Genomic DNA, 15,533 nt, shown 5'->3' on the forward strand with positions numbered 1-15,533 from the left:
CATTTGGATTTGGATTTGGGTTTATTGTCGCATGTACTGAGGTACAGTGAAAAGTATAGTTCTGCGTACAGTCCAGATAGATCGTTCCATACATGAAAAACATCGGACATACGATAAATACACAATGTAAATACATAGACATTGACATCGCGTGAAGTATACGGAATGTCGTACTACTCAGCAAAGAAGATGTATGGAGAGATCAGTTCAGTGCATAAGAGGGTAATTCAGGAGTCTGCTAACATCGGGGAAGAAGCTGCTTTTGAATCTGTTAGTGTATGTTCTCAGACTTTTGTGTCTCATTCCCGATGGAAGAGGTTGGGAGAGAGAATAACCCGAGTGGGAGGGGGCGTTGATTACGCTGCCTGCTTTCCCGAGGCAGCGGGAAGTGTCGACCGAGTCAATGGATGGGAGGCAGGTTTGCATGACGGACTGGGCTGTGATCACAACTATCTGCAGTTTCTTACGGTCTTGCGCTGAGCAATTGCCATACCGGGCTGTGATGCAGCCAGAAAGGGTGCTTTCTATGGTGCATCCATAAAAATTGGTAAGAGTCAATACGGACATGCCAAATTTCCTGAGTTTCCTCAGGAGGGTTAGGTGCTGTTGTGCTTTCTTGACGAGGCTGGACCAGGTCAGATTGTTGGTGAAGCTGTCAACGATCTCCACCTCGACACTATAGTGAACCAGTTGAGATTTTACGACAATAGACTTTAAAAAAAAAAAAAATTATTAAAGGCTTTCATAAAATATCAATAACAAAATGAAAAAGGAACCCCACAGGGTTAAGTACAAAACACAGTCCAGAAAAGCAACCCTCCATACCCCCCTCCCCCACTGTACATAAATAATAAATTAACATTAACACCCCCTCAGACCCTCCAGTGTAAATAACAAAAACAAAAAATAATAAAGTGACACCCCCCCCCTCCCCCCTCCCCGTGTTGCTGCTGCCATTGACCAATGTCTACCGCTCTGCCAGGATGTCTAAGAACGGTTGCCACCACCTAAAGAACCCTTGTACCGACTCTCTCAAGGCGAATTTCACCCTCTCCAATTTAATGAACCCCGCCATATCGCTGATCCAGAATTCCACGCTTGGGGGCCTCGCATCCTTCCACTGAAGAAGAATCCTTCGCCGGGCTACCAGGGACGCAAAGGCCAGAATTCCGGCCTTTTTAACCTCCTGCACTCCCGGATCCTCTGCCACCCCAAATATTGCGAGCCCCCAGCCCGGCTTGACCCTGGATCCTACCACCCTCGACACCGTCCTCGCTACGCCCTTCCAAAATTCCTCCAGCGCTGGGCATGCCCAGAACATATGGGTGTGATTTGCTGGGCTCCCTGAGCACTGAACACACCTGTCCTTGCCCCCAAAAAACCGACTCATCCGTGTCCGGTCATGTGTGCCCTGTGCAGCACCTTAAATTGTATGAGGCTGAGCCTCGCGCACGATGAGGAAGAGTTCACCCTCCCCAGGGCATCTGCCCACGTCCCTTCCTCAATTTCCTCTCCCAACTCCTCCTCCCACTTACCTTTTACCTCCACCACCGAGGCCTCCTCCTCCTCCTGCATCACCTGGTAAGTTTCCGAGAGCTTCCCCACTCCCACCCACCCCCCCGAGAGCACCCTGTCCTGTACTGTGTGTGGCCGTAGCCGCGGGAATTCTGCCACCTGCCGTCTGGCAAACGCCCTTACCTGTAAGTACCTGAAGGTGTTCCCCGGGGGGAGCCTGTACTTCTCCTCCAGCTCACCCAGGCTCGCGAACTTCCCGTCCACAAACAGGTCCCCCAGCTTTCGTATCCCTGCCCTGTGCCACCCCACAAACCCTCCACCTGTTCTTCCTGGTGCGAACCGGTGGTTCCCCCGTAATGGGGTCCCTGCCGAGGCCTCCACTTCCCCCCTGTGCCGCCTCCACTGCCCCCTTGAGGGCAGCCACCACCACCGGGCTCGTGGTATACCTCCTTGGAGGGAGCGGCAGCAGCGCCGTTGCCAGCGCCCCCAGACTCGTACCCACACAGGACGCTGTCTCCAGCCTCTTCCATGCAGCCCCCTCCCCCTCCATCACCCACTTGCGCACCATCGTCGCATTGGCGGCCCAGTAGTACCCACAGAGGTTGGGCAGCACCAGTCCCCCCCTATCTCTAACCCGCTCCAGGAACACCCTTCTCACCCTCGGAGTCCCTCGCACCCACACAAACCCCATTATACCCCTGTTAACCTGCCTGAAAAAAGCCTTCGGGATAAACACGAGGAGGCACTGGAACAGGAACAAAAACCTTGGGAACACCGTCATTTTGATTGACTGCACCCTACCCGCCAAGGACAGCGGCAACGCGTCCCACCTCTTGAATTCCTCCTCCATTTGCTCCACCAGCCTTGTAAAATTAAGCCTATGCAGGGCCCCCCAGCTCCTGGCCACCTGGACTCCCAGATACCTGAAGCCCCTCTCCTCCTTTTTTAGTGGGAGCTTGCCAAACCCCCTCTCCTGGTCCCCTGGATGAACTACGAACGGCTCGCTCTTCCCCATGTTGAGCTTGTACCCCGAAAAGTCCCCGAATTCCCTAAGAATCCTCATTACCTCCGGCATTCCACCCACCGGGTCTTCCACATACAGCAGCAGATCATCCGCATAAAGTGACACCCTGTGCTCCTCCCCACCCCGCACCAACCCCCTCCAGATCCTTGACTCCCTCAGTGCCATAGCCAGGGGTTCAATCGCCAGTGCGAAGAGCAGGGGGGATAAGGGACACCCCTGTCTCGTCGCTCGGTGCAACCGAAAGTACTTGGACCTCCTCCTGATTGTGGCCACACTCGCCATCGGTGTCGTGTTGGGTGTTCCGCTATACAGACAAACCAACACGGTTGTAGATGGTACAACTCTGTTTTTTTCTCTTGATAACAATATCTGTAAACTTATGACTGTGGTTCGTACTTTACCCATTAACCTGTGGACCCAGCCCTAACACTATCTTAGAGAGGCACTCAGCACATGGTGAATGTCTGAGTGGCACGCTGTGAGCTCTGTGCCCTGAGCTGTCTCCTGCTGGAATCCCCAGGAACTGTGCTGTTCCCCGTTTTATAGCGCGTGTGCTCTCACTGGTGATTGGCTGTGATGTTGCGTGTGTGTTGATTGGTCCGTTGATCTGTCCATCAGTGTGTATGTGTGTTTGCACCATGATATGTGCTGGTTTAGCACACTGGGCTAAATAGCTGGCTTTTAAAGCAGACCAAGGCAGGCCAGCAGCACGGTTCAATTCCCGTACCAGCCTCCCCGAACAGGCGCCAGAATGTGGTGACTAGGGCCTTTTCACAGTAACTTCATTTGAAGCCTACTTGTGACATAAACGATTTTCATTTTCATTTCATATGTTTATCTGAATATCATGACATCCCCCTTTTTACAAGAATATGTGCCTATGTGGTAATAAATATTGGTGTGTACTGAGTGCAGCTGAATATGTGTGTGCAATATTTACAACATGTACATGAGGCTAAACTATATACATAGGAAGGTGTCAGATGCAACATAGCAACGAGGTTGTACCAGAAACAAAACAAGTGCAATCATCAAACATCGAAAGCGAACTCCTGTAACGACAAAAAGAGAAACACATTAACATTGTGGCATAACACTCAAGTGAGTCCAATGTGCGAACAGGCTCATAAGTCCAGCCTAGTAGGAGGGCGACGAATTCGGGTTGACCGCCTCAAGGGTGGGTTAGGCTCCACCGGCTGAGGAATCGGCCTGGCCACAGGCGATAGAGGAATAGGCAGAGTGGCAGGAAGCTCCACAAAGTCGACATCAGGGACAACGGGAGGGCGTGGCACACCGCGGTGCATGATCATGTAGCGAGCGCGGAAGCAGCCGAAGAGTCCGACAATTACGCCGGCGAATGGAGCCATCAGGCATGCGAACCAGGAATGAGCGGGGAGCCACGCGGCGGAGAACTTCGGCAGTTGCCGACCAGCCACTCTTTGGTAGGTGGATGCGGACGTTGTCTCCAGGCGCCAAGGCAGGAAGATCAGTTGCCCGAGTGTCATGTGCCACCTTCTGCTGAGCACGCTGCTGTCGCATCCTCTGCAGTACTGGAGCCTGGCCGGGTTTAGGAACATGAATGGATGGTACAGTGGTCCTGAGGGTGTGACCCATCAACAGCTGGGCTGGTGAGAGGCCAGTGGCTAGTGGGGCCGAGCGATAGGCCAGCAGGGCTGAACAGAAATCCGATCCAGCATCAGCAGCCTTGCAGAGGAGCCGCTTGACAATATGGAATCCCTTTTCCGCCTTGCCATTGGACTGGGGATGCAGAGGGCTGGACGTGACGTGTGTGAAGCCATACGAAGCGGCAAAAGAAGACAATTATTGGCTCGCTAAACAGGGCCCATTGTCCGACATGACGGTAAGCGGAATGCCATGGCGAGCGAAGGTTTCCTTGCATGCCCTGATGACAGCTAACGATGTCAAATCGTGCAGGCGTACGACCTCTGGATAATTTGAAAAATAATCAATTATGATGACGTAGTCCCTGCCGAACGCAGGAAAAAGGTTCACACCCACCTCCGCCCAGGGGGACGTTACCAACTCATGGGGCTGAAGCGTCTCAGGGAGTTGTGCCGGCTGAAACCTTTGGCAGGTGGGCTGTTGAGCACCATGTTGGCGATGTCGTCGCTGATGCCCGGCCAGTATACAGCTTCTCGGGCCCTCCGCCTGCACTTCTCAACCCTGAGATGGCCTTCGTGCAGTTGTTCGAGGACCAACCTGTGCATGCTGTGTGGAATCACAATCTGGTCCAGCTTTGGGAGGACACCATAAATGACGGCCAAGTTGTCCCGGACATTGTAGAATTGTGGGCACTGTCCTTTGAGCCACCCTTCCGTCATGTGGCGCATCACACGTTGTAGAAGGGGGTCAGCCGCAGTCTCCCGGCGAATACGGGCCAGACTTGAATCATTAGCTGGCAGATTGGCTGATGTGAAGGCCACATGCACTTCGACCTGACATACGAACCCCTCCGAATTGGGCGGTGTGCTCACTGCTCTGGACAGGGCATCCGCGAGGATGAGGTCCTTTCCCGGGGTGTAGACCAGTTGGAAGTCGTACGTCCGGAGCTTGAGCAGAATGCGCTGGAGGCGAGGGGTCATCTAATTCAGGTCATTTTGTATGATGGTGACCAGGGGGCGATGGTCGGTTTCCACAGTGAACTGAGGGAGACCATACACGTAGTCGTGGAACTTATGTATGCCGGTTAACAAACCCAGGCACTCCTTCTCAATCCGCGCATAGCGCTGTTCTGTGGGGGTCATGGCCCGCGAGGCATAGGCGACCGGGGCCCATGATGCAGTGTCGGCCCGTTGCAGGAGTACTGCCCCAATGCCGGACTGGCTGGCATCAGTCGAGATCTTCGTATCTCGAGAGGTGTCGAAGAACGCCAATACCGGGGCTGTGGTGAGCTTAATCTTGAGTTCCTCCCATTCCTTCTGGTGTGCGGGCAGCCACTGGAATTCCATTGTCTTCTTGACCAGGTGGCGAAGAGCCGTTGTGTGGGAGGCAAGGTTGGGAATGAACTTCCCCAGGAAGTTGACCATCCCGAGAAAGCGTAACACTGCCTTCTTGTCTGCCGGCTGCGGCATGGCTGCGATCGCTGCCACTTTGTCGGCATCCGGCCGCACCCCTGACCGGGATATGTGGTCCCCCTGAAACTTTAGCTCAGTTTGGCCAAAAGAACACTTGGCTCGGTTGAGGCGCATGCCGTGCTCTCGTATCCGTGCAAAGACGCGCTGGAGACGACTGATGTGCTCCTGTGGTGTGGTGGACCAGGTGATGACGTCGCCAACATAGCCCTCCATCATCTGTTCCATGATTCTGTAAAACACCTCGGATGCCGAGATGATGCCAAACGGCATTCTGTTGTAGCAGATCCTGCCAAAGGGAGTGTTGAAGGTACACAGCTTCCTGCTGGACTGATCCAGTTGACTCTGCCAAAAACCCTTTGAGGCATCAAGCTTTGTAAAAATTCTAGCCCGGGCCATTTCGCTCGTGATCTCTTCCCGTTTGGGTATGGGGTAGTGTTCCCTCATGATGTTGTTGTTCAGGTCTTTCGGGTCGATGCAGATCCGGAGTTCGCCAGAGGGCTTTTTTATGCACACCATGGAGCCGACCCATGGCGTGGGCTCCGTGACCCGGGAAAGCACTCCTTGGTCCTGGAGATCCTGCAGCTGCTGCTTGAGACGGTCTTTGAGTGGTGCTGGGACTCTACGAGGTGCGTGGATGACTGGGGTGGCGTCCGGTTTGAGCCGTATTCTGTAAGTGTAGGGCAGTGTGCCCATGCCCTCGAAAGCCTCCTGGTTGTGGGCGAGGAGTGAGTGGAGCTGTGCCCTAAAGTCTGCATCCGGGAAATCGGGCGTGCCTTCTGGAGACAGAGTGTGTACCCGCTGAACGAGGTGGAGAACCTTGCATGCCTGTGCACCTAGCAGGGACTCCTTCAATGATCCAACTATCTCAAAGGACAGTGTGGCTGTGTATGCATTGTGTGTAACTTCGAGCTGGCAGGATCCCATGGCCGGGATAACATTCCCGTTGTAATCGACCATCTGACAGCGGGATGGCCAATTCGGTGGTATGACCTTCAAGGCGTAGAAGGCTGACCATGCAATGAGATTGGCGGAGGCACCAGTGTCTAGACAGAATGTGATTGGTGATTGGTTGACCGTTAGGGTGGCACACCATTCATCACCCGGATTAAGGATGTACACTTGCATCGGCTGGTGGGTCCTACTTGGGGGACATCCGATTCCTGTCAATGACCGCAACGCGGAAGGCTTCCCGGTCGTCGATATCACCGGTCTGTACATTCTCAGGGTATGACTCGGTGTATGGAGGCTGAATGGCCCGCACGTCCCTGCGAGGCTGGCGGAATTGGGGAGCGTTGGCAGGTTGAGCTGCTCGACAGCAGGCAGCGTAGTGTCCCATCTTGCCACAGCGGAGGCATTGTCGAATCCTTGCTGGACATTGCCGCTTTAAGTGTGCGGATCCACAGTTGCCACATGTTGTGATGTCATGGCGTTTGTTGCGCCACCGCGCACCGCAGTTTGGTCCTGCGCGTCACGTCCCTCTGCGCGACGTCACCTTTGGCGTGTACAGTCGCGGGAGGCCGCAGAAAGCGCGCGAAATGGCCGCCCTCGTCCGGGCCGCGGGACGGGAGGAACTCGATCGACTGGACCTGCGCGGCCTTGTAGGACCCCTGCCGTGCCGATTCGGCCGCCTGGAATTGGGAGTACCGGCAGGTCGCGTTCTCATGGAGGACGCAGGCTTCGATGGCGGTGGCTGGGGTGAGGCTCTTAATTTTGAGGAGCTGCTGGCGTAGGGTGCCCGAGGTGACCCCAAAAACTATCTGGTCCCGAATCATGGAATCGGAGGTGGCCTCATAGCCGCAGGACTGCGCGAGGATACGAAGGTGTGTCAGGAAAGATTGAAAAGGCTTATCCTTACCCTGCAGGCGCTGCTGGAAGAGGTACCTCTCAAAGCTCTCGTTCACCTCAACGCTGAAGTGTTGCTCGAGTTTTAGAAGGACCGTCTTGTACTTCGTCTTGTCCTCACCTTCCGCGAACACCAGGGAGTTGTAGATGTGGTTGGCGTGTTGCCCTGCCGTGGAGAGGAGGAGGGCGATTTTCCTGGTGTCCGATGCATTCTCCCTTTCTGTGGCCTCTAGGAAGAACTGGAAGCGCTGTTTAAACAGCTTCCAGTTGACGCCGAGGTTTCCAGCGATTTGGAGCGGCTGCGGCGGACTGATGGTGTCCATGGCGCAGGATGGCGGATCGCTGAAGATGTGCAGGTAGGTCTCACAGTTGCTGGGTTCCAATCCTGGTACTATGTCGTGTTGGGTGTTCTGCTATACAGACGAACAAACACGGTTGTAGATGGTACAACTCTGTTTTATTACTCTTGATAACAACATCTGTCACTTCCGGGTGTGGCTATGCGGAGCTGAGCGTCACGATTCGACAGCTCCCGCTACCACGGACTTTCGGGCTCGCTAGAAGAGCCCCAACGGAACTTTTTTTGATACTAACCCGTGGGGAAGGTAAGAGGGAGGTCCCCCTCCAACTTTTATGAAACGGACTCGAAGCGTAACGGCCACAAAAGTGGCATTGGAGCAACGGGAAAAACCGGGGAAAAAAGACAAAATGGCGGCGGCCAGAGACAAAGTGGAGCTGCAGGAGTTTATCAAGCACTGCTTTGAGGAGCAGCGCGAGGAGATGCGTAAGGAAATGCTGGCGCCTATGCTTTCGGCAATCGAAGGACTAGGGATCACCCAGAAGGCCCACGAGGTTCAGATCCAGGAGGTACAAAAAAGAGTTGGTCAGAACAAGGACGAGATCTCGCGCCTGGTGGCAAGAGTGGAGCAGAATGAGGCGCTACACAGGAGGTGGGCAGGAAGACTTGAAGACCTGGAGAACAGGTTGAGGAGAAAGAATCTGCGGATCCTGGGTCTCCCTGAAGGAGCGGAGGGGGCCGATGCCGGGGCATACGCGAGCACGATGCTCGGGGCGATGATGGGCAAGGAGGCCCCTTCGAGGCCGCTGGAGTTGGACGGGGCACACCGGGTGCTGGCGAGGAGGCCCCGGGCAAATGAGCCACCAAGGGCGATGGTGGTGAGGTTCCACCGGTTCACGGACAAAGAGTGGGTCCTGAAATGGGCCAAGAAGGAGCGGAGCAGTAAGTGGGACAATGCAGAGATCCGAATATACCCGGACTGGAGCACGGAGGTTGCAAAGCGGAGAGCGGGTTTCAACCGGGCCAAAGCGGTGTTGCACCGGAAAGAAGTGAAATTCGCAATGCTGCAGCCAACGCGACTGTGGGTCACATACAAGGGCCAACACTACTACTTTGAAACGCCTGAAGAGGCGTGGACATTTATACAAACCGAAAAGTTGGACTCTAACTGAGGGTTTGTGAGGGTGGGGGGGGGATATTTGAGGTTTGATGTGTGATGGTTGTTGTATATAGGGGTCAATCACAATCACGCGCAGGAAATGTTACAAGGGCTGGGGGAGAGAGACAAGGCCGCGATAGGAGCTGCGCCAGAGGGGGCGGAGCGGGCTTTGGAAAGCGCGGGGTTTCTTGTTTTTCCTGCGTGCGGGAAGAAAGGTGGGAGGGGGAACTCCCACATGGGGAGGTCAATGGGATAGCGGGGGTAGCCGGGGTCAGCAGGTGTCAGCTGACTTACGGGAGTGACATGGGGGGAGCAAAAAAGCTAGACAGGGGTCTAGCGGGGGAGGGGAGAGGGGGGGGGGAAAGGATTGCTGCTGCACTGGCCGAAAGGGAATGGGACATAGAAGAGATGGTCGGGACGGGGGTCCCCCGTCTGGGGGACTGGAGGGTGAGGGAGGCGTGGACACGGGACTGGCCCAGAAAAGGAGATGGCTAGTCAGGGTGTGGGGGGGGGTGAGAGCCCCTCCAATCCGGCTGATAACGTGGAACGTGAGAGGCCTGAATGGGCCGGTGAAGAGGGCTCGAGTGTTCGCGCACTTAAAGGGACTGAAGGCAGACGTGGTCATGCTCCAAGAGACTCACCTGAAGGTGGCGGACCAGGTCAGGTTAAGAAAGGGATGGGTAGGACAGATATTCCACTCGGGACTGGAGGCGAAGAATAGAGGGGTGGCAATATTGGTGGGAAAACGGGTGTTATTTGAGGCCAAGACTATTGTAGTGGACAATGGAGGGCGATATGTAATGGTGAGTGGTAGGTTGCAAGGGACGAGGGTGGTGTTGGTAAATGTATATGCCCCGAACTGGGATGATGCAGGATTCATGAAGCGCATGTTGGGGCGCATTCCGGACCTGGAGATAGGAGGCCTGATAATGGGAGGGGACTTCAATACAATATTGGATCCAGCACTGGACCGCTCCAAATCAAGGACTGGAAAGAGGCCGGCAGCAGCGAAGGTGCTCAGGGGGTTTACGGATCAGATGGGGGGAGTGGACCCATGGCGGTTTGCAAGGCCGCAGGCTAGGGAATTTTCTTTCTTCTCCCATGTACACAAAGCCTACTCCCGGATAGATTTTTTTGTTCTGGGCAGGGTGTTCATCCCGAGGGTGGAGGGGACGGAGTAATTGGCCATTGCCGTTTCGGACCATGCCCCACACTGGGTGGAACTGGAGCTGGGAGAGGAGAGGGACCAACGCCCGTTGTGGCGGCTGGATGTGGGACTGCTGGCGGACGAGGTGGTGTGTGGGAAGGTGAGGGGGTGTATCGAAAGGTACTTGGAGACCAATGACAACGGGGAGGTGCGGGTGGGGGTGGTATGGGAGGCGTTGAAGGCGGTGATCAGGGGAGAGCTAATCTCCATTAGGGCTCATAGGGAGAAGACAGAGGGCATGGAAAGGGAGAGGTTAGTGGGGGAGATTTTGCGAGTGGACAGGAGATACGCAGAGGCCCCTGAGGAAAGATTACTTGGGGAAAGACGACGGCTCCAGACGGAGTTTGACTTGTTGACCACAGGGAAGGTGGAGGCACAGTGGAAAAAAGCGCAGGGGGCGATCTACGAGTATGGGGAAAAGGCTAGTCGGATGCTGGCACACCAGCTCCGTAAGAGGATGGCAGCGAGGGAAATAGGGGGAGTCAAAGATGGAAGGGGAGCCACGGTTCGGAGTGCGACGAAAATAAACAAGGTATTTAAGGCCTTCTATGAAGAGCTGTACAGATCCCAGCCCCCAGCGGGGGAAGAGGGGATGAGACGATTCCTGTGGTTGTCCCCCTCTCGAACAGATATACCCCTTTGGATACTGTCGGGGGGGATAGCCTATCAGGGGAAAACAGCAGCAGCCAGAGCAGTGGCACCACGGCTGGCTCTGATGTTCAGAAGGGAGGGTCAAAGCGCAGAAGAGTAATAGTTATAGGGGACTCTATAGTCAGGGGAACAGATAGGCGCTTCTGTGGACGTGAAAGAGACTCCAGGATGGTATGTTGCCTCCCTGGTGCCAGGGTCCAGGATGTCTCCGAACGGGTAGAGGGAATCCTGAAGGGGGAGGGCAAACAGGTAGAGGTCGTTGTACATATTGGTACTAACGACATAGGCAGGAAGAGGCATGAGGTCCTGCAGCAGGAGTTCAGGGAGCTAGGCAGAAAGTTAAAAGACAGGACCTCGAGGGTTGTAATCTCGGGATTACTCCCTGTGCCACGTGCCAGTGAGGCTAGAAATAGGAAGATAGAGCAGACAAACACGTGGCTAAACAGCTGGTGTAGGAGGGAGGGTTTCGGTTATCTGGACCACTGGGAGCTCTTCCGGGGCAGGTGTGACCTGTATAAGATGGACGGGTTGCATCTAAACCGGAGAGGCATAAATATCCTGGCCGCGAGATTTGCTAGTGTCACACGGGAGGGTTTAAACTAGTATGGCAGGGGGGTGGGCACGGGAGCAATAGGTCAGAAGGTGAGAGCGTTGAGGGAGAACTAGGGAATATGGACAGTGTGGCTCTGAGGCAGAGCAGACGGGGAGAAGTTGCTGAACACAGCGGGTCTGGTGGCCTGAAGTGCATATGTTTTAATGCAAGGAGCATTACGGGTAAGGCAGATGAACTTAGAGCTTGGATTACTACTTGGAACTATGATGTTGTTGCCATTACAGAGACCTGGTTGAGGGAAGGGCAGGATTGGCAGCTAAACGTTCCAGGTTTTAGATGTTTCAGGCGGGATAGAGGGGGATGTAAAAGGGGAGGCGGAGTTGCGCTACTTGTTCAGGAGAGTATCACAGCTATACAGCGAGAGGACACCTCAGAGGGCAGTGAGGCTATATGGGTAGAGATCAGGAATAAGAAGGGTGCAGTCACAATGTTGGGGGTATACTACAGGCCTCCCAACAGCCAGCGGGAGATAGAGGAGCAGATAGGTAGACAGATTTTGGAAAAGAGTAAAAACAACAGGGTTGTGGTGATGGGAGACTTCAACTTCCCCAATATTGACTGGGACTCACTTAGTGCCAGGGGCTTAGACGGGGCAGAGTTTGTAAGGAGCATCCAGGAGGGCTTCTTAAAACAATATGTAAACAGTCCAACTAGGGAAGAGGCGGTACTGGACCTGGTATTGGGGAATGAGCCCGGCCAGGTGGTAGATGTTTCAGTAGGGGAGCATTTCGGTAACAGTGACCACAATTCAGTAAGTTTTAAAGTACTGGTGGACAAGGATAAGAGTGGTCCGAGGATGAATGTGCTAAATTGGGGGAAGGCTAATTATAACAATATTAGGCGGGAACTGAAGAGCATAGATTGGGGGCGGATGTTTGAGGGCAAATCAACATCTGACATGTGGGAGGCTTTCAAGTGTCAGTTGATAGGAATACAGGACAGGCATGTTCCTGTGAGGAAGAAAGACAAATACGGCAATTTTCGGGAACCTTGGATGACGAATGATATTGTAGGCCTCGTCAAAAAGAAAAAGGAGGCATTTGTCAGGGCTAAAAGGCTGGGAACAGACGAAGCCTGTGTGGCATATAAGGAAAGTAGGAAGGAACTTAAGCAGGGAGTCAGGAGGGCTAGAAGGGGTCATGAAAAGTCATTGGCAAATAGGGTTAAGGAAAATCCCAAGGCTTTTTACACTTACATAAAAAGCAAGAGGGTAGCCAGGGAAAGGGTTGGCCCACTGAAGGATAGGCAAGGGAATCTATGTGTGGAGCCAGAGGAAATGGGCGAGGTACTAAATGAATACTTTGCATCAGTATTCACCAAAGAGAAGGAATTGGTAGATGTTGAGTCTGGAGAAGGGGGTGTAGATAGCCTGGGTCACATTGTGATCCAAAAAGACGAGGTGTTGGGTGTCTTAAAAAATATTAAGGTAGATAAGTCCCCAGGGCCGGATGGGATCTACCCCAGAATACTGAAGGAGGCTGGAGAGGAAATTGCTGAGGCCTTGACAGAAATCTTTGGATCCTCGCTGTCTTCAGGGGATGTCCCGGAGGACTGGAGAATAGCCAATGTTGTTCCTCTGTTTAAGAAGGGTGGCAGGGATAATCCCGGGAACTACAGGCTGGTGAGCCTTACTTCAGTGGTAGGGAAATTACTGGAGAGAATTCTTCGAGACAGGATCTACTCCCATTTGGAAGCAAATGGACGTATTAGTGAGAGGCAGCACGGTTTTGTGAAGGGGAGGTCGTGTCTCACTAACTTGATAGAGTTTTTCGGGGAGGTCACTAAGATGATTGATGCAGGTAGGGCAGTAGATGTTGTCTATATGGACTTCAGTAAGGCCTTTGACAAGGTCCCTCATGGTAGACTAGTACAAAAGGTGAAGTCACACGGGATCAGGGGTGAACTGGCAAGGTGGATACAGAACTGGCTAGGCCATAGAAGGCAGAGGGTAGCAATGGAGGGATGCTTTTCTAATTGGAGGGCTGTGACCAGTGGTGTTCCACAGGGATCAGTGCTGGGACCTTTGCTCTTTGTAGTATATATAAATGATTTGGAGGAAAATGTAACTGGTCTGATTAGTAAGTTTGCAGACGACACAAAGGTTGGTGGAATTGCGGATAGCGATGAGGACTGTCTGAGGATACAGCAGGATTTAGATTGTCTGGAGACTTGGGCGGAGAGATGGCAGATGGAGTTTAACCTGGACAAATGTGAGGTAATGCATTTTGGAAGGGCTAATGCAGGTAGGGAATATACAGTGAATGGTAGAACCCTCAAGAGTATTGAAAGTCAAAGAGATCTAGGAGTACAGGTCCACAGATCACTGAAAGGGGCTACACAGGTGGAGAAGGTAGTCAAGAAGGCATACGGCATGCTTGCCTTCATTGGCCGGGGCATTGAGTATAAGAATTGGCAAGTCATGTTGCAGCTGTATAGAACCTTAGTTAGGCCACACTTGGAGTATAGTGTTCAATTCTGGTCGCCACACTACCAGAAGGATGTGGAGGCTTTAGAGAGGGTGCAGAAGAGATTTACCAGAATGTTGCCTGGTATGGAGGGCATAAGCTATGAGGAGCGATTGAATAAACTCGGTTTGTTCTCACTGGAACGAAGGAGGTTGAGGGGCGACCTGATAGAGGTATACAAAATTATGAGGGGCATAGACAGAGTGGATAGTCAGAGGCTTTTCCCCAGGGTAGAGGGGTCAATTACTAGGGGGCATAGGTTTAAGGTGAGAGGGGCAAAGTTTAGAGTAGATGTACGAGGCAAGTTTTTTACGCAGAGGGTAGTGGGTGCCTGGAACTCACTACCGGAGGAGGTAGTGGAGGCAGGGACGATAGGGACATTTAAGGGGCATCTTGACAAATATATGAATAGGATGGGAATAGAAGGATACGGACCCAGGAAGTGTAGAAGATTGTAGTTTAGTCGGGCAGTATGGTCGGCACGGGCTTGGAGGGCCGAAGGGCCTGTTCCTGTGCTGTACATTTCTTTGTTCTTTGTTCTTTGTTGGACCAACTGAGATTCCCGAGGGTGGAAGAGCAGGAGGTGGCTGGCTTGGGGGCACCATTGGGTTGGAAGAGCTGAGCAAGGGTTTGGGGAGTATGCAGGCGGGGAAGGCCCCGGGACCGGACGGGTTCCCGGTGGAGTTCTACAGGAAGTATGTAGACCTGTTGGCCCCGTTACTAGTGAGGATCTTTAACGAGGCAAGAGAGGACGGGACCCTGCCCCGACAATGTCGGAAGCGACAATTTTGTTGATCTTAAAGCGGGACAAGGACCCACTGCAATGTGGATCGTACAGGCCGATCCCGCTCCACATTGTGGATGCAAAGTTGCTGGCAAAAGTGCTGGCCACGAGGATCGAGGACTGGGTCCCGGGGGTGATCCATGAAGACCAGACGGGATTTGTAAAGGGCAGGCAATTAAACACAAACGTGTGGCGGCTTTTAAACGTGATGATGATGCCATCGGAGGAGGGAGAGGCGGAGATAGTGGCAGCTATGGACGCGGAGAAGGCCTTTGACCGAGTAGAGTGGGAGTACCTTTGGGAGGTGATGCGTAGGTTTGGGTTCGGGGTAGGGTTTATGAATTGGGTTAAGCTCCTTTACAGAGCCCCGGTGGCGAGTGTAGTGACGAACCGGCGGAGGTCGGAGTACTTTCGACTGTACCGAGGGATGAGACAGCGGTGCCCCCTGTCCCCCCTGCTGTTCGCATTGGCGATCGAACCATTGGCCATGTCATTGAGGGAGTCTAATAAATGGAGGGGGTGGTCCGAGGGGGAGAAGAGCATCGGGTGTCGCTATATGCGGATGACCTGTTGCTGTACGTGGCGGACCCAATGAAGGGGATGGTGGAGGTCATGCAGACTCTGAGAGGGTTTGGGGAGTTTTCGGGCTATAAGCTCAATGTAGGGAAGAGTGAGCTCTTCGTATTACAGGCAGGGGACCAGGAAAGAGGGATAGGGGACCTACCGCTGAGGAGGGCGGAGGGGAGCTTTCGGTAACTGGAGATCCCGATAGCCAGGAGTTGGGGGGCCCTACATAAACTGAACCTGACGAGATTGGTGGAGCAAATGGAGGGGGACATCAAAAGATGGGACATGTTACCGCTCTTGCTGGCGGGTAGAG

This window comes from Scyliorhinus torazame, chromosome 22 (assembly GCF_047496885.1).
Source record: "Scyliorhinus torazame isolate Kashiwa2021f chromosome 22, sScyTor2.1, whole genome shotgun sequence".
NCBI lineage: Eukaryota > Metazoa > Chordata > Chondrichthyes > Carcharhiniformes > Scyliorhinidae > Scyliorhinus > Scyliorhinus torazame.